Raw genomic sequence first — 27,887 nt, forward strand, 5'->3', positions numbered from 1 at the left:
AGGACTGACACAGAGACAGGAGAGGTAATAAGAGAATCAAAGAGAGAGGGGGGAGTGGAAGCTGATAGCGAGAGAGCAAGCCAAAGTGTTTGTTTTTAGTGAGTGAGGAGGAGACATCAAGAGAGGGAATAAGAGGAAGAATTAGAGAGGGTAAAGGTAAAGATAAAGCATGTGACACGCTGCAAGCATTTATTACCAATTATAAATATATTTTAAAAAGTGAGTCATACTCACCGCATCCACTGCACAGCACCTGGATTGCTGCACTGTGATAACGGACCAAGTGGGGTACTGCCTGCAGGGGTGAGGGGTGCTTTTATTAATTGGTGGGAGGTGGTGGGGGTAGTGAGGGCACTCCCTGGGGATTAGGAGCAACGGCGGACAGCGCCATTTGCAAAACAAAGGTGTGTTTGATGACACATGGCGAAAGGGTGCTTTCAACGCAAGCATGTTACTCTTCTCATAATGACCAAGGCCTGGCAGCTGAGACGGGCAGGATGCTGCCGGCCTCCCATTTAAGGGCACTCCGCTTCCTATCAATGGCAGCGTGAACAAAGAGCACGGCCTGCTCCGTGGACTGTATGGTGTGCTGCACAGAACAAAGCAAAGCGTGCCCACCATACTTAAAGAATACAATGCAGGGTGCCCAGTGCAACAATTAGAAAAAAAGGTGATTACCAACAACTGTGGGACTGCGCTGTTTGCAAAATGAAGTTGTTTTCAATGAGAAATGGTGCTTTGAACGCAAGCGTGTGGTGTTACCCTTTTTATAATGACACAGTGCCGGCAGCATGTGCAGCGGACACGGGCAGGACGCTGCCAGCCTCCATTTAAGGGCACTCAGCTCGCTATCAATGACAGCGCTAATAAAGAGCGCACCCTGCTCTATGGACTCTTTGGTGTACCGTGCAGAACAAAGCAAAGTGCACAACCAACAAACGCCAGAGCTAACATTTGGAACAGAAAGGAGGAAACGCGCTGCATAAAGAAAAAGATAAACAGCGAAATAGGAAAACTGAAGGACAGATTTGGGAGTACAATGAAGGGAGAGGAAGGGAAGCGGAATGGGGGAAGGCAGGGTATGCCGTAGAAAGGCAGAAGAGACTGGGTGGTGAAAGGGAAGGGCGCGTTCTAAAGAGAGGGGCACAAAGGGGGCTCTGGAAGAGGAGGGAAGTGAGCAAGAGGAAAATGTATAGAGGAAACAAACGTGTATAACAAGGATTAAGGAGAAACACATGAGTTTGTGTGTGTAGAGGAGCCTGCAGGTGGGCAAGGGCTGGGACGGGACACTGCAGTACCCGACCGACTGTTGGGAAAACAAAACTTCACTTTCTGCCCAGTCGAGTCCCGGGGGCGGATCCACGCTGACCTCCGTCCAGCAGCAGCACTCGGCAGCAGAAGGACGAGCGGCTGTCCCTGGCAGCCGGGATGTAGACGGTGGTGCCCCCACTCACCACGGGTGACTGCAGGAGGGAAACTGCGGCTATAGAGAGCTCCAACCCCCACCGAGCAGGGATTATAAAATGAAAAGCAACCAGGAGCGCTCAGCCCCAGTGGACAGAGCCGCTTGCAGGGGAAAGGCAGCGCGGTCACAGCACCAACAAGCACGTCCATGGCCCATAAGCTGGGAGACAACAGACAGCGGAAGGGGGGCGGGAACATGATTAAACAAGCGTTAGCCGCGCGCGAGCGGCCGGAGACGCAAAATGTGGTGGGGGAGGAGTTGTGTGTGCATCATCGCAATCGCTCTGAAAGCGAAAGTGATCGCGATGACGCACACGAGTTTTCAAAGTGCTGCTGGCGGCCGGCTGCGCGTATGCACGATCGCGTGAACGCAAGCGTTAGGCCAGCCAGCAGCACTTTGAAAATCCCACATACAAAATGTCTCTTCGAGCCAGCGCAAGCGCTGGGGCTCAGCGAGACCTAAAAAGGAAGATGTTTCACATTGGTGTGGTGACAGCTTCTCATGAGGCTCTGAAGCTGGTGGAACACAGCATGCAGGCGCTACATACAAAGCTTACATAAATACAAAACTACTCCTGTACTCTTATCCTGCCCCGCCCTGCCCACGCATAAAAGGACTGGCCAGTGGATCCCTTACTACCTCTTACTCACAAGGGGCACTGAGATCTATGTAACCCAACACTTGCAAAGGAAAGTGGTTTCATCCTGGCAAACCCACAAAATATGTAACTGATAAAATGAGTAAAGGTTAGTAATATATGCACGAAATTCCACCCATGACATCACCACCGGTCCCATCGCTCCAGCTGTAGAGTTCGATCCTTGAAGTGTTTTTTTTTATTTTGACATTGTCGTATGGGCTACTAAACTAAGGGACCCCCAAACTACACTTCTAGTGCTCCCCAATGCAACCTATGGTGACCTCTCGGACTGGGGCGATCCTAAACTGCTCTCGCCACAGCATACGTCTTGAGGGTAGTGGGTACCGCTGCGGCCCAGCACGCTTCACTGCATCATAGATGCAATATAAATTAATTACTGTTGGGGTGCAATTTTTGCACCCAGGACTGATGTCTACTGGTCCCTTTGTAAGTCCAATGACCTGTGGTAACACTGCTCTTTGTTTTCTGTGTGTGTTTTTTTAAAAATTTTATTTAACAACCGTCATCATTGGCATGAGCCCGATTGTGAAAAGGTGAAAAGCAGAACCGGGGCGCATGGGAAGTGATCGCGATGACCTCCACTGGACCTCCAGTGAACCTGTCTTTAGAGTTCAGAAGGTGATCGGGAACACCTTTCTTTTGTAAAGAGGAGTTCTTAATTTGTGCCGGTGGTTGCAGGTGGTGTGCCATGCTTTCTATCTACTGCCTAGCGACGTCACACGGCCATCTTGTTTTACCACCCTGTCAAGGCCTGTGTTAAATGAAGCTTTTCCTGTCCATGAGCACTCAGTGTAAACATTAACACTATCCCAGTAAGCCATAGCCATCCTGAAGCTGTGAACAGCTCCGGCAGCCAATCATCGGCTAAACGGAATCAGCATAGCCAAAAAGAGTCCATGAGGGAGGGGCTGGGGGCCATGAAGTCTTCACTTAACAGCCAGGGCAGCCCAGACTCACCCATTGTCCTCATAGTTGTACCGGAAATGCCGCTCCTCTCACGCATGCGTGGTTCGATAGATACAAGTCTGGTTGGTTGATGGTGCGAGGACCCCACCCCTGCTCGTGGCCTTTGGTTTGGTGCAGGGCACGGTCTCCCCCAGACACGCTGCTGTCAGCACGGCATGCCCAGCTCCGGACATACTGACCGAAGTATGTGCCTCTTCCGGCAGCGCGCAGCTGATGGTCTCGGTCAGTATGTGGTGTGAAAGGGCCAGACAGGGATGGGTGTAGGAAGTGTGGGGGTCGCGGGGGAGTATCCAATCTTCCCACCCCCAGATTTTGTAGTGGGCCTTTGACACATCAAAGCACTAGAGGGAAAATTCCTTTGTCTAAGCCTTTGACGCGCCAATGGCCCCGCACTTGACCTGTGACCTTCCCTTTTGTTGGGCTGCACACCTCCAGGGATTTCCTCACCTCGCCCGGGCCGCAGTCTGCACTTCCAGGACAAAGGGAGAGAGGCAGTTTTATTTGCTGTCTGCATCCTGCCCCTCCTCAGCCCCACCCTGCCTTATTTGACTGTTTCACACTGCAATTCAGCCACTCAAAGGCTAATGTTTGTTGAATTGTTTATTTTGAGCAGTTGTACCTCCACAAAGAACACAAGAACAATTCTGTTGTGTGTGAGAAGTGTTTGTCTGTCCTAATATTTACACAAATAACAATTTAAATGAATGAATGAATAAAATATTTAATAAAGCGCACTGCGGCCAAGCGGCTTCCTGGCGCGGAGGACCTGATCAGAACTCACAGAGGGCACCCCGGGAGACTAGGAAGGAAAAGCCTGAGAGAAAAGAAAGGTTTTGAGGGCCTTACGGAAGTGAGTGTAAATGGGAATAGAGCGAATGGAGAGTGGAAGACTGTTCCAGAGCTGAGGGGCCAGGACTGAAGACCGGGTACCCCCCGTTCTGGATTTACGGAAGCGGGGGATGTGCAAAAGAGACAGGGAAGAAGAGCGAAGAGTGCGGCTAGGGGCGTGAGAAGAGATAAGAGAAGTGATGAAAAGGGGAGCAGAGCGGGAATGAGCCCGAAATGTTAAACAAGCCAGTTTAAAAAAAGATCTAAAACGAACAGGAAGCCAGTGGAGGGACTTGAGTGCAGGTGTGATATGAGAGGATTTAAGGAGAGCGAGGATGAGGCGGGCCGCTTGGTTTTGAATGGCCTGAAGTCGGCGGGATTCACAGGCGGGTATGCCCACATACAGGCCATTCCCATAGTCGAGGCGAGAGGTGACAAGGGCCATGACTATGGTTTTAAGTGCGTCGGTGGAAAAAAAAAAAAAAAACGCGAAATCTTCCGGATAAGACGGAGGGACAAAAAACAGGAAGACACAACGGAACTAATCTGACTGTGCATAGATAAGTCATGGCTGACTTTAATGCCAAGGGTGCGTACAGAGGGGACGGGCAAAGGAGGGGGACCAAAAGAAAGGGGCCAATGTGCAGGAGACCAAGGGTACCGCTATTTTGTCTTATTTCTTTTTATAGTGCTACTCAACCCAATGCAGGGTGTTGGAGCACTTTACATCGCACATACACATTGACAATAAAGCATATGTGTGTAAATTAATTTACAGGATCTGTTACATAAGTCAGGGTTACAAGGTTTAGGAGTCACATGCCCTTTCCTCCATAGTTCACGGGGCTTTATTAGAAGGTTTACAATTTATAAACTGCAAGAAACTAAAGGATCTCTGTGTTAAAAGCTATAACCCACTTACCCATCCATATAAAATAACAACCATTTGCAATGCAATAGGTCTCGCATTTACACGAGTTTAAGCTAATGGCATTGTAAATGACAATGCTGATTATTTTTGTTTTTTAAAACATAAATAAAAGGCATTGTCATTTACAATGTCAATAGCTTAGACTCGCGTAAATGCGAGACCTAATGCATTGCAAATGCTTGTGTAAGTTTAAAACAGAGCACGGTGCCGCTTCAAGGACGCCGCTTTCGGTTTCTTTTTTACTTTAAAACGGAGCGCGGTGTCCTTGAAGCGGGCGATGCACTTAGTGTTAAAGTTAAAAACAAAGAAACTGAGCGCGGTGTCCTTGAAGCAGCGCCACGCTCAGTTTTAAAGTTAAAAAATAAAACAAAAACAGGGCGCGGTGTCCCTGAAGCGGGTACCGCGCTCACTATGAAAGTTAAAAAATAAATAAACTGAGTGCGGTGTCCCTAAAGCGGGCGCAGTACTTAGGATGCCAAATACAAAAAAATATTATCCCCCCTTTGTCCCCATAAACAAAATAGTGCTGACCCCCTAGATAAAGCCGACCGTGTACCGTGCCAAGTAAAAGTTCGACGCTATGGTCGGTAACCAGTGCTTTAAATGGGCCGGTACTGTCCGGTACTTTTTTTTATTTTGAGCGGGAGAGTACCGGCACTTCTCAAGAGAAATGCTATCCTTTCACTGGAGAGTACCAGCACTTCTCAGAAACAAGCAGGTACTCTGTTACAGAGTACCTGCACTTCTATTTTTCCAATTCAAGCACTGGCGGTAACAAATTGCGACAAGGCGGTAACATGGAGGGACTAAAAAGCCTCATAATGAATTGGAAGCCAGCATTTACCAAGGACAATGACACCAGCCAATAAAAAATATGGGAGGAGAGTGGGTGAGGCTTCAACAGCATACTCTACCACAGCATGCCTCACAGAGCGAGCAGCGCATGCGCGCTACCGCTAGGCTCGACCAAAAAATCCATCATCTGTGTGTCACATGATGTGCTTTGTATTATACACATTAACCCTCTATGTTACTTTGATTCAAAAACTGGGACTAAACAAAACATTTCTCTCCAGCAAGTGCATTAACCTCCAGAGTTATCTTACCATTATTATTCCTCCTTCAGATTTACTGGGTACATAAAGAGCTATGCAGCAGGTGCCTTAACCCCATAAGATATTTAAAAATGCAGACTTTGCAAGCAATTAAGCAGAACAGATATACTTCCACTTTTCTCCTTGTTGACAATTTCTTTCTGGCAGAGTTTTAATAAATGTGTAAGTTGAGGCCTAGATTTTGCACTGGGGTTGCAGCACTTTTTGGGCACAAGTCCGACGCAAAAAACAAATTTGTTAAATATTGTAATGCGCTCAGAGGTACTCACAACAGACCTGCTTAACACATGTGAGGTCTTAAAATCTGATGTCGTTTTTGTAATATCAATACTTGTGAGGTCAGGGGTTGTGATGTCACATGCGAGGTCGTGCTGTGATGCCACTTACATACTGCCTAACTGGGTTAGTGCCCCACTTTTTTTTCGGTCAAGCCTGGGCAGCACATACACTGCTCTGCGAGCCATGCTGTATTGGAATATGTACTTGAAGCCTTGCCCACTCTCCGCCCATATTTGTCACTGGCTTGTGTCAATGTTCTTCGTAGATGCTGGCTTTGGATTAGTTATTAGGCTTGTTAGTCCCTCCTTAGTACCGCCTTGTCTTTATTTGTAACTTCCCATGAGGATTGGTCCTTTTACTTTGGTTATTACACAGTACGTCTTCTTTAGTCTGTTAGCACTATTTTCTTTAATGAGTTTCTCTTACTGCAGGGGGGCAGGAGGGTCTCTCGTGCTCGGTTGTGATCACTGGCTTGTTTATTTAAACCGTAGCAAACGGGGAGCTCTTCAGGGCCCATGGGAGACAGAAGGGTGCAACTGAGCGATGCCTTCAAGCATTTGGAATGCAATAGGTCTCGCATTTGCAAGAGTTTAAGCTATCGGCATTGTAAACGACAATGCCTTTTATTTATGTTTTAAAAACCAAAAACAAATAAAAGGCATTGTCATTTACAATGCCAATAGCTCAAACTCGTGTAAATGCCCACTGAAGCAAAGGAAGACCGGCGAGAGGACCCACAGTCCGAAGGCACTGGAGTCGCAAGAGGACCTCAGGCAGCTCACCAAAGATGGAGTCCCACGGTGCAGAGGATGCAGGGAGGATGCTGTTTTCAACAGATGAGGTACTGAAGGCTTGAGCTTCTTTTAGCCCAAAGATCTCTGGAATACAGAACCAACAAGCCTCAGCAATGGCAAGTCAACACGGTGCACAGGGGTTCAGTCCCAGTGGCTCCAACGACAGATACTGTCCTCAAAATTGCAGAGAAGACAGGTTAGGCCTCTAGGGAGCTGCCGAACCACCACCTGTGTTGCTGGGCTTCAGGAAGCCCGTAGGAAGACAGGAGCAGTATACCGGTCAGCTACGTTGCAGTGCCTGCAGATGCAAGGGAGTGACTTCTTCACACCAAGGGAGATTACTTCAGATATCCTTGATGCCCACAGGCCTTCTGGAGAACCTAGATGAAGCGCAGATGATGCAGAAGACTTGAAGAACAGCGAGACCAAGCGCAGCAGGAGTCTTCCTTGATGCAGTCTCGGTTCCAGTTGAAGTCCAACCAACTCCAGGTGTCTAGGTGGTCGAAGATTGCCATCTTGGTTTCAGTGGTGAGTCTTGTTCCATGATGAATCTGAGGACCCACCCACAGGGGAAACCCTTAAGTACTAGAGGGAAAGGGTTGGAATGACTTGGGGGTCCTTACTAGAGGAGGGGATATTTCCCTGTCCTTTGTCCAGTTTCTCGCCAGAGCAGGAACCAAGGGTTCCTGAACTGGCTCAAACAGGAGTATGCAAGGAGGGCACCAAATGTGCCCGTTAAAGTTGCATTGTGGCCTGTAAAGCACCCCCACTCCATCCTAATACACTAAGTCCTGTCTAGGAGGTGGTCACACCTCCTGTGACAGGGAACCTATTGTTCTACCTTCCTCTGCTTGAGCTCAGCTCAGCAGCAGGAGGGCATAATCGGGTCTGTGGTCGGCAGCAGCACTAGCTTGCTGGCAGACCCTAAAAGGCTGTTACCGGGAGTGCATGACGGTCCCCTAAGGGGACCCCCCCAGTACATGGGATCATACTTCTACCACCATAATCGGTTTTGGGGTATGATATCAACATATTTGATACCAAACATGACCAGGTTTGGTGCAGCTATTATATAGTTCGACATCTCATAATGACTGATGTCCACTATATTCCTTAAAATGGCTGACCACACTTACAAAGGCTGGAGCCTCGACTCCAGGGCTTGTAGGTGTGTCCTGCTCTGCACTTGTAACCAAGCACCCTGCCCTCAGGACTGAAGGGACTACCATAGGGGTGACTTATTGGTTTAAAGTGCAGTGACCTCCGATATAAGGAAACCTACATCTGTCGTGAGAGATGCAAGCACTATCTCACACAGGCTGCAATGGCAGGCCTGTAGTCAGGGTTTAAGTGGACTCCTACGGGTGGCATAATACATGCTGCAGCCCATGGGAGACTCCTGGTGTACCTATGCTCTGCATACCTTAGTACCATATACTAGGGACATGTAAGGGTACACCAGTAGCCAATTGTGGATGTACCAAAATAGCTACCAGAGCCAATTTAGGGGAGAGAGCACAGTTGCTGGGGTCCTGATTAGCATGATCCCACTAGACTACAGTCAAAACACACTGACTTCAGGCAAAAAGTGGGGGTAGCCATGAAAGCAGATCCTACACCCCCCTCCCCCCCAAACCTAAGGACATGAGACTGACCTTGAGTAGAGTCTTCATTCTCTAAGTGGAAATATCTGGAAAGTTCATCTGCGTTAGCATGGTTACTTCCAGGTGCGTTTTCCACAGAAAAGTCCATCCCGGTAGGGAAATAGACTACCTCAAAAGTTTAGGGTTTTAATCCTTCATTTGTGTAACCCATAAGAGGGGCTTATGGTCTGTCTGAACAATGAAGTGAGTGCCAAACAGGTATGGCCTCAACTTTGTCATCGTTCAGACCACAGCAAAGACATCCCTCTCAATAGCTGGGTTCAACCTTCGGCTTATAAAAGCTACTGGTCATTCTTGGCCCTCTGCATGAAGCTATGACAATATTGAACCTATCCCTATTTCAGAAGCATCTGTCTGGACAATGAATGGTTTGGAGTAGTCAGGGTGTTGCAGAATTGGAGCAGAGCACATGGCTTGCATCAGGTCATCAAATGCCTTTTGACTGCTAACTGTAAACTGAAGTTTCTTAGGCATTCTTTTGGAGGCGAGATCATTAAGGGGAGTCGCAATGGATCCATAGCCATTAACAAACCTCCTGTAGTTACCAGTCAAGCCCAAGAAAGCTCTGACCGGAGTCCTGGTAGTGGGAGCCACCCAGTCCATGATGGTCAGAATTTTGCTCTCCAATGTTTGAACTTGGCCTCCACCTACAAGGTGGCCTGAGTGCACAACTATACTCTGCCCTGTACATATCGGATGTGAACCAGGTGATCCTCCCAGGTGGAGCGAAAGAGAGCTATATCATCTAGATATGCTTCACTATAGGCTTCCAGACCTGTTAAGACCTGTTAAGACTTTATTCCCAGCCTCTGAAATGTGACAGGTGAATTTTTCAAACCAAATGGCATCACAATCAATCAATCATGTAATTTGTAAAGCGTACTACATACCCGTAAGGGTTTAAAGGCGCTTGGGGGGACCGTGGCCAGGGCGTGGTCAGCAGAGCGGAGTTTCCTGTTGGGTACGTAGAAGGAGAGTCGATTGTTGAGATAGGATGGCCCGGTCTTGTGGAGTGCCTTGTGTGCGAGGATCAGGAGTTTGAAGGAGATCCTCCTGTCGATGGGGAGCCAGTGCAGGTTCCTCAGGTGGGGGGGTGATGTGGTCGCGGCACGGGATGTCGAGGATCAGGCGTGCAGAGGCGTTCTGGATTCTCTGCAGTCTGTTGATGAGCTTGGATGAGGCTCCGGCGTAGAGGGCGTTCCTGTAGTCGAGTCTGCTGCTGACTAGGGCCTGGGTGACTTTTTTCCTCATGTTTGTCGGGATCCATCTGTAGCTCTTGCGGAGCATGCGGAGGGTGTTGAAGCAGGTGGAGGAGACTTCGTTGACTTGTTTGGTCATGGTGAGTTTTGAGTCAAGGAGGATTCCCAGGTTGCGTGCGTGGTCGTTGGGGGCCGGGGGGGTCCCCAGTGCTGCGGGCCACCATGAGTCGTCCCATGCTGAGGGATTGGACCCGAGGATGAGGATCTCCGTCTTGTCTGAGTTCAGCTTAAGTCGGCTTTCCTTCATCCAGTCAGCGATTGCCTTAATTCCCTGGTGGAGGTTGGATTTGGCGGTGAGAGTGTCCTTGGTGAGGGAGAGGATCAGCTGCGTGTCGTCGGCGTAGGATAAATTGATAATGCCCACTAGGGCTTGAAAATGCTGTTTTTTGGTTTGGGATTCTCATAGAGTCTTATTTGCCAATAACCAGCAGTCAGGTCAAATGTACTGAGATATTTGGCAGAGGCCAAAGTATCAATCAGTTCATCTGTCCTGGGAATTGAATGGGCATCAGTCGTAGTGACTGCATTGAGGCCTCTATAGTCAACATAAAACCTCATCTCTCTTTTACCATCCTGGGTATGAGGTTTTGGTACAAGGACTACAGGACAAGCCTAAGGGCTATCTGAAGACTCAATGAGCCCCAACTCCAGCATCTTTTGGACCTCTGTCCTGATGGAAACTCTGACATGGTCAGGCTATGAAATGAAATGAAAAGGCGATTTGTAGAGCGTGAAACAATTACCCCAAGGTGTCAAGGCGCTTACTCATTTAGGCTGGGAATAGACAGATCTTAATGATTAAACAGCCAGGTCTTTAATGCCTTCCTAAACGCTAACAGATTGTTCATGTTTTAAATATAGTGGAAGTGAATTCCACAGCCTAGTAGCATGCAGCAAAAAACTTCTTCCTCCCCAAGAACATCTTTTCACCTTGGGGACAACCAGATCATTAGACAAGGATGAGCGAAGATTTCGTGCTGGGATATAGAGTAACAGATTCTGCTTTAAGAAACCTGGTCCTATATCATGTATGGTTTTAAAAACAATACAGAGGGCCTTAAACTCTATACGTTTTTTTATTGGCAGCCAGTGAAGGTCCTTCAGTGCCAAAGAAACTGATTTATACCTCGGGATGTTCAGTAAAAGCCTGGCTGCGGCATTTTGAACAACCTGAAGTTTGACTAAACATTTTTTACGAAGATTGATAAAGAGCCCATTGCAATAATCGGCTCTTGAAAGAACAAGTGCTGAAACCACCAACTTACGGAGCTCGGCTGGAATAAAAGGGATGCCTTTTCGAAGAATTTGTAATGTATGAAAAGAAGAAGAGATGACCTGATTAACATGATACTCAAAAGACAGTTTGGTGTCAAAAATGACTCCCAAATTCTTAACCTTGGTCACTGGTTTAGGAAGTGGACCCAGTTCTAGGGGCCAAAGATCTGGTGACCAAAAATTAGTATGAGCCCCAAACAGTAGCACCTCCGTCTTACTCGAGTTCAACTTTAAACAGTTAGTAGCCATCCATTTCCCTACCTTGTGTAGGCAAGAATGGAATCGCTTCACAGTGTCAGTGGGGGATCCTGACACTGAAACAATAATCTACGGGTCATCCGCGTAGGAGACAGCAGAGAACCCCAGAGATCTGATGAGTTTCGCCAGGGGTGCAACATAAACATTAAAAAGTGTGGGGCTCAGGGAACATTTGGTGACCTAAAATTATCTAAGGCCACAAACTGCTCTCTACCAGACAAGAATGACTCAAATAAAATAAGAGCCTTCCCTTTGACACCGATCCCCCTCAAAACTTCCAAGAGTTTCTGATGGTTTACAGTGTCAAAAGCTGCTGAGAGGTCAAGCAGCACAAGTGCTGCATTGCCCCCCAGGTCGACAGTTTGCCTAATCATTTCAGAGGCTGTGATTAGGGCCAATTCGGTGCTATGGTGTTTACGAAACCCGAATTGATTATCATCAAGGAAGTTGTTCTTTTCAATATATTCTGATAAGCTGTTATTCATTACTTTCTCCGCTATTTTAGCAGGTAGCGGAAGCCTAGAAATCGGATGATAGCTCTTAGGATCGGTAAACAGGTAGGGAAAATGCCAGATGAAAACATTTTGTTAAAAATAGGCATCAAATAAGATGCGAATGTTAAATCTGTAAATGTTGCTCTTCACAGGCAGGCTATTACCTGTGTCCACTTAATGGGTACACCAGGTGGTTTGACGGGGTGTCAGAGAAAGAGACCAGGAAACTGATCGTCAACCTGTCTGCAATCATCTTGCTCCTTCAATTGAACCATCAACAGGGTCCTGAGAGAGGAGATCAGGGAAAGGGTCACTCTCGTCCTCCTGTCCCTCATCAGTGGCCATGAGCAACCTCATGTTAGCCCGGTCAACAAAATAATTCAGACAATTCACATGAAGTACCCTGTGGGGACTTCTTAGAGTACCTAGGTCAACGTAGTAAGTGACCTCACCGTTGTTTTCCAGAATTATGTGGGAGCCACTCCACTTCTCTTGGAGAGCTGCTGGGGCCACAGGCTCTAACACCTGCACTTTCTGTCCTGGCTGGTAAACAGTCAGCACAGCCTTTTGGTCATGCCAAGCTTTCTGAAGTTCCTGGCTGGCCTCAAGGATTTCGCTGGCCTGTACTCAGCCGTGTTAAATATGCAGGCACAGTACATAGTCTACTATGTCCTGTTTAGGAGGCTTGAGAGGTTGTTCCCATCTAACTGGATGTCCAAACAGAAGTACAAATGGGCTGTATTCCACCCTCTTCTGAGGAACCGCTCATTAGGCAAAGAGAAGGCAAGGTAGTAAGACATCCCGTTTTCTTCTCAGTTGTTATGGGAGCCCTGTGATCATACCTTTGAGGGTCTTGTTGAACCTTTCAACAAGCTGATTGCCCTGTAGATGGTAGGGTGTGGTAAACTTATAGTTAACACCACACTCTTTCCACATAACTGAGATGTAGCTAGACATGACGTTTGTATCTCTGTCTGACAAGACTTCCTTAGGGAACCAAACTCTGGAAAAGTTTCCAAGGAGGGTCCTGGCCACTACACAAGCTGTAGTGGTCCTAAGTGGACTAGCCTCTGGATATCTAATGGCATGGTCCACCACCACTAAGATAAAACTATGTCCAGATGCTGTTGGAGGGTGTAAGGGACCTACAATGTCTATCCCTACCCTCTCAAAGGGAACCCCCACCCCCTGGTATTGGTATTAAGAGGGCCTTTGTAGTACCACCTGACTTACCACTGGCTTGGCATGTGACACATGAGCAACAAAACTCCTTGGTGTCTTCAGACATGTGGGGCCAGTGAAAGTGTGGAACAAGCCTGTCCCAAGTCTTGCTTTGCCCACGATGTCCTGCAAGGGGAATGTCGTGTGCCAGGGTCAATAGAAACCCCCTGAACTTCTGAGGTATGACCAACCTGGTGGCACCAGGCTTGGGGCCTCTACTTTAAGAAAAAAATAGCCCATCTTTCCAATAAGTCCTGTGGGATCCACTGGCATGCCCTGCTTCCACAGCAGCTTGCTGTCTGATTTGTTAAGACAGGCCTTCTGCTCCACACTCAAGTCTTCCCTGGAAGGTTCCCCTTCCCCAGGAGCTCTTCCTTGTCAGGCCAAAGCTCCTCTGGGATCGTTCCTTTACAGGTACTGAGATCATCTCCATCAGGAGGCTGATTCTCACTAGGAGTCTGAGAGGTGTATACATCTTTACCCTTCCTGCTCCTTCTCTTGGGAGATGGCTGGTCCATTTTTTCGTGATCCAGGGGTCCCTCAGTGCCTAACTTCTTCGCAAATAGCACCAAGCTGTCTTGTTAGAGGAGGAAGAGGATTGGGACCCACCCATAGAGGAAATGTTTTGGGGACCTTCAGAAGACTTTTTCTTTAGATTTCTCCCCACCTTTCTCTTGGGCCTTAGAAGAATCTTGCTTCTTTTGTTCACCTCCACCACTATAAAACCTTTGATTTTCACCCTGGTGTGGACCCACTTGTCTGCCTTCTTTCCCAATTCTTGAGGAGAGGTCAGATCCGAGTTCACCAGGTACTGGTGCAGTTGCTGAATGTGACAGCTATTAAGGATGTGCTCTCTCATAAGTATATTGTACAGTCCTTCATAATCATGTACCTTACTCCCATGAAGCCAGCCTTCCAAAACCTTAACAGCATTATCTACACAATCTACTCAGTCTTGAGTATGTGTTTTCTGTGTGTCCCTAAAATGAACCCTGTATTGCTCACCGGTTAACCCAAAGCCATCTATGAGGGCAATCTTCAAGACTTTGTCTTCATCCTTTACAGTCAAGAGTCAGTCTCTACCTTTGTTAGAAAAGGAAAGCCACAGGATAACTGCCCACTACCCCTGAGGAGCCTTCTGAACTTTACAGGCCAGCTCTAAAACAGTAGTCCACTTATGGATGTCATCACCCACCTGGTAAGGAGGGACTATCCTGCTCAAGTTACTGGTGTCAAAGGTGTGTTCCCTAACTTTAGGTTCACTAGTGCTACCTCCATGGGATTCCAATACCAAATTCTTCCTAGCCCTCTGGACTTCTAGGGTGTCCTTATCTAGGGCTAACTGTTCCTTCTTGATTCTGAGATTGGCTATCTCAAGTTTGAGCAGGTGGTATTCTGTTTCTAAAGAATCCCCCCCTCTTGCTACAGATGAAGGCCGCCATTGAAGTGGCAGAGGAGGTTAAATTAACTGAGGAGGACCTGGACCTCCCCTGGAACTTGTCCCCACCCTAGAGGAGAAACAGGGGGGTACTACCTCTAGGGCCTCCCTCTGTGTGACTAGAACTATTCCCTGGGGGACTAGAGTTCCCCATAAGAGGTCTTCAGTCTCCTCCTGTACATGCTCAGAAGCAGAGTCATGGGTCTTGGACACCCCTGGATGTTCTTCTGGAGCATCACCACCCATATTCAAGTTAGCCTGCCCATCTGACCTTTTTTCTTGGCATCACTAACTGTTACACAAAGATTACTTCACTATTAATACACAACTCGCTAAATGCCACTTGTAAATACATCATCATAGTCTTGAGCAAGGCCTCCACGCCTTCAATCATTGTTTCAATTAAATGCTCAATACTTTGGCTCGAATAATCCTAGCACGAGGCATATTTGCTAGTTTTAAGCATTTTTATAGTTTTTGTGAGACTTCAATATAACAAAGTTTTTGTGCTTAAGTGCATCCCACGTACTACTCATTTGTGAGCTTCAACCCACTGTGTTCATTCTGAAACTGCACACATGAACACTGAGGCCGATTCACAAAACTAATCGGAGACAAAATCCTAAACTTACTACTTTTGGTATTCACAGACGGCACTTACGATATTTGGTATTCACAGAATGCACTTAGGACTCCTAACTTTACGTCCACACTCGGGCCGAAATTTCTGCACCTGGATTGTACTCTCCGCACCCGGACCGTACTCTCCCGCTAGGGCTGTACTCTCCGGCTCGAGCCGTAATCTCCAGCTGGGGCCGGGTAAAGTGTAATCAATGGGCTGGATTGCATTTTTACAAATAGGAACATTAGGAATGTGTGATAAATGGTAGAGGAGGTAATGAAAAACAGTTCGGGCACGGAAAAGGGTACGACCAGACACTACATCATGACCCAGAAAAGTTTTCTTCTTTGTGTCATGGTACAAACAGTCCACAATTTGCACTCCCCTCAGTGTTGACTACGGTGTCAACACTACAGTCAACGCTAAGGGGCACGCCCTTAGTGGTGACTGTAGTATTGACACTACAGGCAACACTGAGGGGAGAGCAAATTGTATCACATTCCTAATGTTCCTTTGTGTAAAAATTGCAATCCGGCCTATTGATTACACTTTATCTGGCCCCAGACGGAGATTACGGCTTGAGCCGCAGAGTACGGCCCTAGCCGGAGAGTACAGTCTGGGTGCAGAGAGTACGGTCCAGGTGCGGAGAGTACGGTCCAGGTGCGGACATTCCGTTCCGAGTACGGACCTAAAGTTAGGAGTTGTAAGTGCCTTCTGTGAATACCAAAAGTAGTTAGTTTAGGATTTTGTCTCAGACTAGTTCTGTGAATCGGCCCCTATGTTTCTGGTGTTCATCACTAACGTGCATGTCTCACTATATCTATCTTATGTGTCTCACACAGCAGGCTGTTGTACATTGATAAGCATCTCTCTTCTATACAAGCACTGTAATTCTCATTTTTGTGAGCATTTCACAAAAGGCTTATTTTTATTGCAAATTTATTTCATAGGGCTGCTTATATTTTTGTGCAAGATAATGTGGTTTGAGAGCACTCTGCACTCATATCATCCATCTGCAATTACGCTTCTCACAGATTAGACAACACAAGTTTATGTATTGTGCTGTATACTTAGCAATGCATGAAGGGATTCTCCACCCTCCAGCAACAGGAATGCAGATGATAAACTTCCAGTGTTTGAAAAACTATTCTTGCACTCCTTCTTGTGCCCTGCTAAACCACAGGCTTCCAAAAGGGATCCGACTGACTTCAATACTTACACAGACACACAGAATGCTATACCATACTATTAGACCTGCTAGCCTTATGGTGATCTTTCCCCAATTATTTTGCCTGTTTACCTCCTCTTTTTGCTGATTATTTATGTTGGCCTTAGGACTCTGAGCACTCTACCACTGCTGACCAGTGCAAAAGTGTATGCGCTTCTCCCCTAAACTTGGTAACATTGGTGTATACACAATTGGCCTTTTTAATTTACTAGTAAGTCCCTTGTACAATGGTATACCATATAGCCAGGGCCTGTAAATTAAATGCTTATAGTGGGTCTGCAGCACTGATTGTGCCACCCACATAAGTAGCCCTTTAAACATGTCTCAGGCTGCCTGCCACTGCAGAGCCTGTGTGTGTGCAGTTTTACTGCCATGTTGACTTGATATTAAACCCCCCTTGCAAAGTCACCCATAAGGTAGGTCATAGGTAGCCCATAGGGCAGGGTGCTATGTTACGAAAACGAAGGACATGTACTTTTAAGTTTTGCGTGTCCTGTAGTGAAAAACACTTACATTCATTTTTCACTATTGTGAGGCATAGTTCTCTCCTAGATTACATTGAGAATTCCTTAATACACTCTTTTAAGCTGTAATTCCTGGTTAGAAAGGAGTAGCTGTGTCATGTTTTATAACTTTGACATAGCAATGATAAATCCTCTTTACTGGTAAGGCTGGATTTCACGTTAGCATTTTAGATATGCCACTTTTTGAAAGTGGACATTTCTCTGCTCTTATAAATGTGTGTGCCTGCAGCCTGTTTCCAATACACTCCAATATTAGTCCAATTGCATTTTGAGGTTTAAGAATGTTTAGAAGAACATTCCGTTTATTCCTCCTTTTTTTCGTCCCACCTTTGTTTGCTTGGTGCATGAAGGTGTAAGATTCAAAAACAGTTTTTTCACATTTGGTCTAATTACTTTGTAAATATAAATAACAATTAAAGTATATTTGCGAACTGTGACTACATGCCTGTCTTTATCAATATTTCACTACAAAACTATGCGTACAGCTCTCAGACAATGGACGATTTGTTTAGGGTCACTGGAAAGCCCAGAAGTTGTCCTCGTCCCCCTAGAATTTTAATGTCTCCAACATGCCTGCAGATGGAGCATGGTGCTATGATATTGTTGACGCATGGGACAGTGTTGGAAGGACTGCTAATGGTGGCCCAACCTTGAGAGGACCTGCATTGCAAGATTCTGCCAATCCCTTGCAAAATAAAAGTCTGTCTTTGATCGGAAACAGCAGGCTAAATTACGCGTGCCGTTCCAACACAAGCCCAACAACACTTGCCTTAACCACACAATTTCCGTTGTAAAGTTGGTAAAGGCATATGTGTAGTTAGTACAGTCAGCGGTCTAGCATTGGAGCGAGTGGGCGAGGGATGAGAGGTGTTAGAGAACTTCCTGTAGCTTGGTGAGGAACGAAGGCTTGGTGAGTACTGTTCCAATTTTTTTACAGTTGGGCTTGTATTTTAAAGGGCTTGCGACCAGGTTTCAGAGCGGGAATTTGGAGGTATTTTTCAGGGCTTGGGGCCAGGGTTTAGGGCTCGGGCGGGGGGGGTGGGAGGTCGGGGTAGATTTTGGGTCTTGGACCGGTGTTAAGGTTCAGGGTGGGTGGCTGGGGGGCTGGGATGTTTAAATGGCAGGCATAGGGGTAGTTATTAGGGATGGTGGCCGGTTTTAGGCCCCAGGGGTGGGCTGGGGTATTTTAAGGCCCGGTTTCGGGGTACTTTTAAGAGCTTGGGACATGGGTTTTAGGGCGGGAGGCATTCTTTACCACTCATTTACCTTTACCAGTCATGCCTTTACAACAACATTTGTTGTAAAGGTATGCATGGTAAAGGCATTGTTGTTGTTAAGGTCGCTTTGTTCGGGCATTCATGGTTAGTAAATGCTGGATTCCTCGATACAGCTGTCTTTGACATATTGTCAGTGTTCTTGGCTTAATTGTGGTTGTTCTTTTTCTAATGGAGGCAGTTGTGCAGTGGTGCTCACCCTCCACTTCTTGTGGCTATGCTTTACATAATTCTGTTTGATCGAGGTGCAATTGTGGTGCAAGCCCCATGCTACTAGCTGAGTATGAGGGCGTAACATGTCCCTGCTGCCTCTGCAGTGCCGGGGCCCCACCCTTCAGGGGGCCCAAATTCAGCCTCAGGCCTGTGTTTCTCTATGACATGTTGAATTATCAGATGTAAATGTAAATGTCCAGTATTTCTAAAGCGCAAACAATTACCCGAAGGTGTCAAGGCGCTGGGGACCGCCGGGAAGATTAAGCGAGCTATTGCCCAAAGTCACATGGTGCTGGGCTGATCTGCCGCTGGAGCCCGGGATCGAACCATGAGCCCCGGGTTCCGGAGTCAGTCGCCCTGGCCGCTGCGCCACACCTCTTCCACATCAGGAGCCCTCTAATCATTTGCGAGTGGGGGGGAAGGAGCATCATTTGGCTGATATCACAGCTGGATATCATTCTTATTTGATTATGACCATAAATGGATATGAAAAGAAAAAATGTATCCCTGTATGACATTAGCAGATATTAGTGCTTGATGAAAATAACATGCTGTTGTATGGGGAACAGGTAGTGTCTAAGAGTGAAATCTGGTATTTTAACACAAAAAACAGTTTTTGGGTGATGGGTGGGGATTCGAGCTTGCTTATCCAAAATGCAACTCATTTTGTGGTTAAAGGTCTGCATTTTCAGAAATTGTTGAGATCTTGTTTCAAGCAAAGGATTTTTATTTAGAATTATATTTCAGAATTGATATTTAAAGCTGGCATTTGAAGAGTAATTCAATTCATGCCGAGTTCGGATGCTCATTGATCATTTTAGTTGCTTGATATCACTCACTCCCACATCTGTTGTCTCATGTCTTTCTATGGAGGCATTTTGTCAGCTAAGTAATGGAAACATTACCTGTGTTTTAACCGGTGTGTTCTTTGATCCTGTAAGCTGCATGGGATTGAGCATTGGCATTGTTGTTTATCTGATGTTTGTGGCCTGAAATTGTGATATTTATATAACTTTTGATTTTTCACTCTACCCTTTACAAGCAGATTGTCAGGATATACTTGGAAGCAAGGAACCTGGCAGTGCTTAATTTGATACCAAAGGGGATGATGGACGGAGCGCTTGAGCTAATCAAGCACTCACCCCCAGTCAACTGATCTGGGTTCAATCCATCAGCATTCTTTAGCTCACTCCACCACCCCAGTTCAGACATGGCCATATGCAAATCAGTCTGACCCTGTGTCTCATGGGAACAGTCCAGCCCGAACTGCCAAGCTATGTCTTCCCTGGACCGGAAACAAGCATCCTGGGACCGGTTTCGGGTTCAAAACCCTCGTCAGCCAGGGTATCTTGAGTCCAGTGGCAAAGTGAGCAAGGGACCCACGTCTGGGCATACCCTGCCAACTTAGGGCGAACAAAGCGGTAGCAAAGGGGGATGATGGACGGAGCGCTTGAGCTAATCAAACACTCACTCACAGTCAACTGATCTGGGTTTAATCCATCATCATTCTTAATTTGAGTCTGTTGTTTCCGGTGCTCGGCCCCAGCACTTAATTGTCAACACTGGTACTTATGATAGCTGCCACATTGTGGCGCTGTTTGTGTAATTTAGAGTTAAGCAGAACAACAGCGGTTTTATTAATTCAATATACATTAAAAACAACTAGTACCTGTCACCCAAGCCTTATAGCTGTGGGACCTCAAAGAGTCTGAATTGTCACACTTGTAGCGTTGTGATGGTTAGCAGTTGTGTTGGTACTCACAGAAGCAGTGCTGGCAGGGGAAATGGTTGGTTCAAGCTGTGTTGGTCTCCTGACGAGGGACCAGGCACTTTTTTTTTTTTTTTACAAATTAAGCACTGGAAGGAAGACACTGGATACATTTTTGATAAATGAATAGTCATATGTAATTGCATATTCCGATTTTTAGACTGCCTGTAATACACATACCTCATTAGTCAATGTTTTTAATTTATTCTGAAATATCCATTGTTTTCCCCCCATGTGTTAGAGACCGCTTGCCTGGCACGCCACAAAGAAATTGGAATGCTTCATCATTGCCCCCTTCAGAGCCTCTGGAGTGTAGGTATATTTATGAGAAATATGTTTTTGTAAAATTCTTCACTTACTGTGAATTTCAAAGTTTTATCAGTGCAAAAACAGTCCTAACTCCCCTAAATAATTGTTGTGCTCACTCGCTCCATTCACCCAGTCCTATTTGGGCAGTAATTCCTCTTACCTACTGCAATATTCCCAGCGATCACCGCCTGCCGTCAGGGCTGGCGCTAGCGCAGTGCAAGTGGGCGACACCAGTGGTGGAATTCAATCAATCAACCAAAATAAACTTTTTGGGGTTATTCCTAACCACAAAAGTGCATTTTGTTAATATTAAAATACAAAAAAATTCTCAATGTAAAATCTCACTTTCTTCAAATACAGAGATGTGTTGTTGAGTCCTATCCCTTAAAATCCATTTCATTTAGTTAAAATGTGCATTTCTTACCCTGTGTAAAATCTTACATCCTGGACCTTTGTATCTAGAATTCCTCAGCCCCAGCAGTTGCTGTGGGCTCCCCTGCATCCCCCCAAAAATTTGAGATCTAGCACTTTTTTTTTTTTACATATGATATCTTAGTAAAGGCTACGTGTAAGAAGGCTGAAGGGTGGGTGCTGCTCACAGACATTAGCAGGGGCAGAGCACCACTATCCCTTCCCTTCCCCCCCCCCAGGACATTCTGGGCTGGAAGCACAAGTTTTCACACCAAAACAAACCTCCTAGACCTTTCCTTTGTATGATGGCACACAGCCTCAAGCGGTCCCAGTGCACAGTGAACAAGCCTGCTGTTCTCCAGGAACATTTTCACCTTCTTAGCAGCAGAAAATCTCTGCCCTGTGCCATTTCTGGACTGTTGAGATTTCAAATGTATAAGACACCCTACTGCAATTTGCAGTGAACTGCTGCCCTACTGCCACTAGAGAAGGATATATAACTTAATGACTGCAGGGGGATCTTTGCTTTGTCTTGCCTGCATGGTGTGGAGAATTCACCTTGGACATCCCTTCATTCTCTGCCTTGACTCCTCGCCGGACCCGCTGCGCGGGTCCCGCTTTGCTCTTCGCTGTGCCCGGTTGTCTAGCTGGTGGTGAGCCTGCCTGCTGCTTTTAAGCCGCCCCGGCTGATCTTGGACTGCCGCTGTCTGTGTGTGCGCGTGTGGACGAGACCTCAGGGCTGCGAGCTGACCCGCAGGGACTCAGTGTACCAGGAGTCCCTGCGTGAGGCCGAGACCCGCAACACCTGGGTCGCTCTCCCTGCTTGCCCCGCCCCTGTCACACCATTGCCTTCATTACTGATTACTTTCTCCGCAGCGCGGGAGCGCCCGGGGCTAAGCCCGGGCAAAGGGCGGGCCGTCTAAGGCCGTCCAAGGACGAACAGGGACGGGCCGGGCCCCTTCTCTTTCATTGCGGACTTGAGGTTATACAGCATGTTTTAATACTTAATGTGTGTAGTTTTATATAAGTAGTTATTTGTAGAATTTTATATTTATTCGTTTCCTTAGTATTTTAAACTATATATTTATCTTGAATAATGCCGCTATTAACTAGGAAAGGTAGGCAGGTCACAGTAAAGTCAGGCAGTGGCAAAGCAACTGGAACTTTAGATGATTTTATTACCCGGGCTATGGGGATACTGGAGAAAGAAATTGCCCTTACTGAAAAACGTTTGTCTTTGGATCTTGTTACGGGCAAACGCTCATCCTTAGGACGGATTGGCTCTGTGGTTACTCCGGGAAAAAGCAAAACTAATGATTTAGAAGTTAGCCCCAATTTAGTAGTAATCCCTGATTCCCAAGAAACATCTAGGGGGAACACTGCAGTGGATTGTCCATTAGAAGATCACACTGCATTGGATATTAGCGGGGACGGTAAGTCGAGTATTGACTCGAGTGTGTTGGAGCCTGCCCCCTCAAAACCCCAAGTTCTGGACCATGTTAATACAGTTATACAAACCAGAAAACGAAAAAGAGGGAGGGGTCATATGAAGGGAAAGGGAACACGATTGGGGAATCCTATTTGCTGTAAAAATCGCAATAATGACGATTTGTTGGGACACATTGAAACCTTGTTAAAAGGCCTCTTGATGCCTCTCATTGAGAGAACTCAAATTGTTAATTTAAAATTAGACCAATTAGAGCTCTTATTATCAGTTAATACTCACTCACTGGATACCTTGGTCAAAAATAGTAAATCTCTCGAGTCCCCGGAGATTTGCATTGCTACAAAGAAGGGTTCTCAAAAAACTTCTACCCAAAACTCTAGCAAACCGCCCCAACCCGATATATCAGGCGATACCCAGCGAATCCCCGCTCAGACAACTTTAACTAAATCCACACTGATGGTTAATGCGGCCTCTCAACCAATGTCTGAGTTAGCCGTAGCAACAACACCGATTCCAACTATATCCATGCCGGTGGTAACATTGGGAGCTAAACCAACTTTATCAAGTGGACTATTAGCCTCGGGTAAAAAAGCTCCCAAACCAATTTGTGTGAACATACCCCCTGATTCTGCCCCTTTTATGGTAATTCTGACAGGGGTTCCGATGGTTGCACCGAACAAACATGAATCAAGTCAGGATTTATTAAACAAAGTTATATTCTGGCTTAATAATAATAGACCACTTCCCCCAGCCTCTACCACTAAAATATTAGGTGTGCGAAGGGTTCCTTGGGTTGGCCAAAGCAAGAAGGACTTAGAAGGAGACTGTATTCTCATTAATTTTAGGGACAGGTGGGTCAAAGACCTAATTTGTGATAAAGCTAGGTTTGCTAAAATGGGGGACATCCAATGTATAGGCCTTGAATACTTCTATCCCAATTTATATCATGTCTCACTCTATAACTGTTACTCTGGGTCAGGGCCGCAGGGAAATGGCCACCCTGGATGGATACAGAACAAAACTATATTTCGACCCCCCCAAAACCATCCCGGTATGAGGTATCAGGGTGATGGATGCCCTATGGGACCCATACGTTTTAGTAATATTACGCAACTACCCTATGATCAACCAGAGATGAGAGTTCAGGGGGAGGAATATCTAGGGTGGATGCCAAATAGCAACATTCCCCTAAGAAACCGCTTTGACCCATTGGCGGGAATGGAGGGTTTAGATTGACCAGTGGACAAAAAAAAAAAAAAAGGAGAGTGTATAAATCTATATTAGATTTGGCTATAGGGGTAAATGAGGGGGTAAATCAGAAGGATAATTCGGTGGTGGATGTCACCAATCTTAATACAGGGTCTAATTCACTTTTGGATATACGGGTGACCAGTATCTTAGGCTGTGAGCCACACTTGTCGATTATTGAGCAGGATCAGACAAGTTTAAAAGAGCCTGTGGTCGATAACCAAGGAGAACCCACACTGTCTTTAATGTCTTGGAATATTGCTGGTCTTGCGGGAAGACTAGAGGATGAAGGCTGGCTGGACTATGTGGGTAGCCAGGACATTCTGTGCTTCCAGGAGACATGGAGCAAAACGGGTGAGGAAATTGATGGTTTTCAATCTTTTAGCGTCCCGGCGGTACCATCACCAGCGGGGAGGGCAAGGGGCGGGATAATGACAGCACTCTCTATTAAACTTAAGAATTTGAAAATTCTAAAGATAGCGGACACTCCCTGGTTCCAATTGTTATTGCTCGAAAATCTGTTCCCCGAGCCCTTGTTGTTAATTAACTGGTACCATAACGTTTTTGACAGAAATGATGTAACCACAATTCAGAGTTTGGAGGATGCAATAAGCAAGGCTCGTAGTGAACGACCACTATTATTCGTTGTTTGGGTTGGTGATTTTAACTCTTCATTGTGTAAATTTGGTGGTTCAAATGTGTGTGGTCTTGAGGACTTAAATAAACAACCTTTGATGCATTTTAAACACACGCCCCAGGGGGATGCCTTAAATAATATTATTGTTTTAAATGATTTATGTATGGTAGAGCCCTGGGCAGCCCCAGATACTTTACCAATACCAACCTTTCACGGAGTAAGAGGCGCAACAAGCACCATTGATTTTATTTTTGTGTCCAGTAACTTCCTGCTTTATGTTACTAAACTTGAGATAATAGCTAATGCCGCAAGCGACCATAACCCTCTAAAGCTTTCTTTATGTACCCCTATTAGTGGGAATCACCCGGTCTGGGATCAGCCTATAGAATATAATAAGAATCAGGGTGTTACCATAAAATGGGGTAAAATAGATGCTGTAGGTCTAGAGGCAAAGATCTTTAAAGAATGTAGGACTGAAATTGACTTATGTCAAACGTCCATATTAGACCCAGAAAAGGTTATTGGGAACTTTGAAAAATTATGTGGGCATGTGGCTGAGTATCTTACAAAACCAGCAGGGAAAAAGAATATAAAGTGTTTTAGATGGTTTGACTCCGCATGTTCCGCCTCACACAAATCCCTAAAAGCGGCCCTTATGCAAAAACCAAGGAACAAAGACTTGGTAAGATCATCTAGAAAGGCCTATAAAGAAGCTATTATAAAAAGGAAGCAGGAGCTAAAAAATTGTGCCTGGGATGATTTAGAAAAGGCCTCTGAGCTAAAAGATAGTAGGCTCTTTTGGGACGTAGTAAATAGTCCTTTGTTTAAAAGTGATACCAAGGAAACCATAGCGATGCAGGTTACTGGTGAATCCTGGGAAGTTCACTTTGGTAAAATCTTTAACCCCAAGGCATTATCACCCTCGGTTTTGTTGGATGACCCAGGAATTTTGGTAATACCATCTACAGCTTCGCTTCTTAGCTCCTCGCTTACACTGGAGGAGGTTGAAGAAGCCCTGAGGAAAGGTACATCATTAAAAGCCCCGGGCCCTGATGCCGTTCCCTTGGACTTTTTTAAGCACAATATGGAAGTATGGGCCCCGTTGCTGTTAAATGTTTTTAGGGCTGTGGTTGTTGGTAGTATCCCTGTATCATGGAAGAAGGCAGTAGTGGTCCCGATCTTCAAGAAGGGTGATAGGTGTGACCCCCCGATGCTATCGACCCATATCCTTGATTGATGCATCCTGTAAGTTATTAGGAAGGGTTATCTTGGCCAGACTGGAAACCTGGGCTGATTCTGTTGGTTTAATAGTAAACTCCCAGTATGGATTTAGAAGTGGGAGGGGGACGGTCGAACAGTGTTTAAATTTGGCACTGATTATGGGCAAGTACATGAAGGCAAGGAATTCTGCAATTTACCTTGCCTTCATGGACTTGTCCAGCGCGTTTGACACTGTCTGTAGAAGTAAGCTATGGCAGATGATGGATAGTATGGGCTTTGAAGAACCGTTGGTCACGCTGCTCCGCAGATTGCATGCTGCAACATCCGTGGCCATAAGGTTTGGACCTGGGGGTGAAATGACAAAACAGATTCCCTCAACTGAGGGGGTCCGTCAAGGGTGCATTTTGGCACCTTTTCTATTTCTGGTGTACACAAATGGATTGGAGAAATATTTGCTGGACCACTGTTGTGATTTTCCAAAAGTAAATGGTAAGAGTATTCCCATATTGTCATATGCAGATGACACTGTTCTAATGACCCTTACTGGAAATAGCATGCAGACATGCTTAGATGCTTTTAATACCTTCATGTTGGACCTTGACCTAAAGGTTAATTTCGCAAAATCTTTTGCTATGGTCTGTGGCCCAAAAGGGTCAAAATCTAGGAAACTTATGGTGAACGACTTTACCATTGAAAAGGTGGATAATTTTAACTACCTGGGAAATCTTTTCAACAGTAAACTAAGTTGGGCTCCATTAATGAAAACTCGAGTCAGAGTACTACACGCGCTATAGAAGGTCTTTTCCGCTTTTGTGGCAAGTTGGGTCAAAAACCTGTTGCGCATCTCAAAACCCTATATACATCTAAATGTTTATCTGTTGCCACTTATGGGGCAGGAGTATGGGGGACTGAGAATCCTTCAGTCATACAGGTGATGGAAAACAAATTTTTAAAACGGGTTTTGTTGATTCCATCGGGTTCATCAAACATTTTTTGCCACAATGAAATGGGAATGACCAAAGTGACTGATATTATCCGTCTGTCGCCTTTATTACTTTGGTGCAAAATATGGCTATCGGACAACCTCCAACTCTCCAGAGAAATTCTTTTAGATTGCATGAGCCTGGATAATGTAAAACAGATTCCCTGGTTGTCATATGTTAGTGACATGTTGCATAAGATAGGTTTGGGCCATGTTTATGAAAATCCTGAAAATATTCAGGGAAACATGAAAGCCCAAATTAAAGCATGTTACTGGAAATCCTTAGATATACCTAGCTTGGGAGGCTCAACAAGTTGTGTATCTAAGGTCCAGCATCAGTTTTATTTAACTTTCTCGACAAATGTCCAATGGCGGTTTTATCTTACAAGGCTTAGGCTAAATACACTCCACTTCCTTTTTGCCTTCCTCAAACAAGGGGGTTGGTGTGAGAGGCTACCCCCCTGTCCCTGCAACAATAGTGTTTGACAAAGTACTATACATGTTGTCCTTTTTTGTACCTTATACCAAGAACCCAGGATTAGATTTATTAAGCCTATCCTGAAGGGGTGACAACCATGTACTTATAATGAAGGCTATGATTACTTGCTGTCACTATCTTCTGTTGAAGTTTGTTGTGCTATGTTGAACTTCATACGAGCATCGCTCCGGATTAGGAAGCGTTATGGATAATCTAGCCTGGACTTGTAATCTCCCATTGGTTTTTTGTACTTATGCTGTATGATGGTCTCTTAATCAAATTTTGTATTACAAATGGCTCATTTTAAATTATGTACTTTATGTCTATTTTGTGCTTTTATGATTCTCTGTATGAATCGAATAAAGATATTGAATCGAATCGACTGCAGAACCTGAAGAGCTGCAGTGCCACAACCTTATGTGGAACCTGCCTGAACTGAACATGGAGCTATGGGTTATGACTAGAGCAGAGCGCTTAGAAGTCTGCTATCCTCCTTACCAGAGATTGTACGTGGACTGATGAAGGAAGTATTCTTCATGTGAGAGTGAGAGTACTAGGACAGGGCCTATACAGCTAAGCCTGATTCTTGGTCCAACACATCTTTTTGGTTAACCTTGTAGCCCCCCCCCCCCCCCTCAATTAATCTCTGTGGTGAGTAGCCTCAATCTGTGCAAAGGCCATCACTGGCCCTAGGCCTGGGTGTCCAATGAAGTGTCCTAAAGGTTAGTGCAATGTGGTAAGCAGTAGTTATAAACACAGTTACTGGGAGACTTCGTGTATTCATTCATGCCTCGAGGTGCATTCCTATCCAAAAACGTATCCCTGTCAATGTGCATGCGGGACGCCTGGTGTGAATGACGGTGGACTGGAAGCTGCT

The 27,887-nt window shown here is 45.8% G+C and overlaps 1 protein-coding gene and 1 long non-coding RNA gene across 2 annotated transcripts in view; one reads left to right on the forward strand and one right to left on the reverse strand.

Annotated features, from left to right (window-relative positions):
• The window catches only part of LOC146789025 (ectonucleoside triphosphate diphosphohydrolase 3-like), a 226,827-nt gene that overhangs the window by 180,293 nt on the left and 18,647 nt on the right, over positions 1 to 27,887 (reverse strand). The window lies entirely within an intron of this gene.
• LOC146789026 (uncharacterized) overlaps positions 1 to 27,887 on the forward strand; it is a 62,771-nt gene that overhangs the window by 26,458 nt on the left and 8,426 nt on the right. Inside the window, exon 2 of the long non-coding RNA XR_014969743.1 lies at positions 20,519 to 20,589. This is a non-coding gene — a long non-coding RNA (uncharacterized LOC146789026). The remainder of the gene's footprint in view (positions 1 to 20,518; positions 20,590 to 27,887) is intronic.

Source organism: Triturus cristatus, chromosome 10, assembly GCF_964204655.1.
Source record: "Triturus cristatus chromosome 10, aTriCri1.1, whole genome shotgun sequence".
NCBI lineage: Eukaryota > Metazoa > Chordata > Amphibia > Caudata > Salamandridae > Triturus > Triturus cristatus.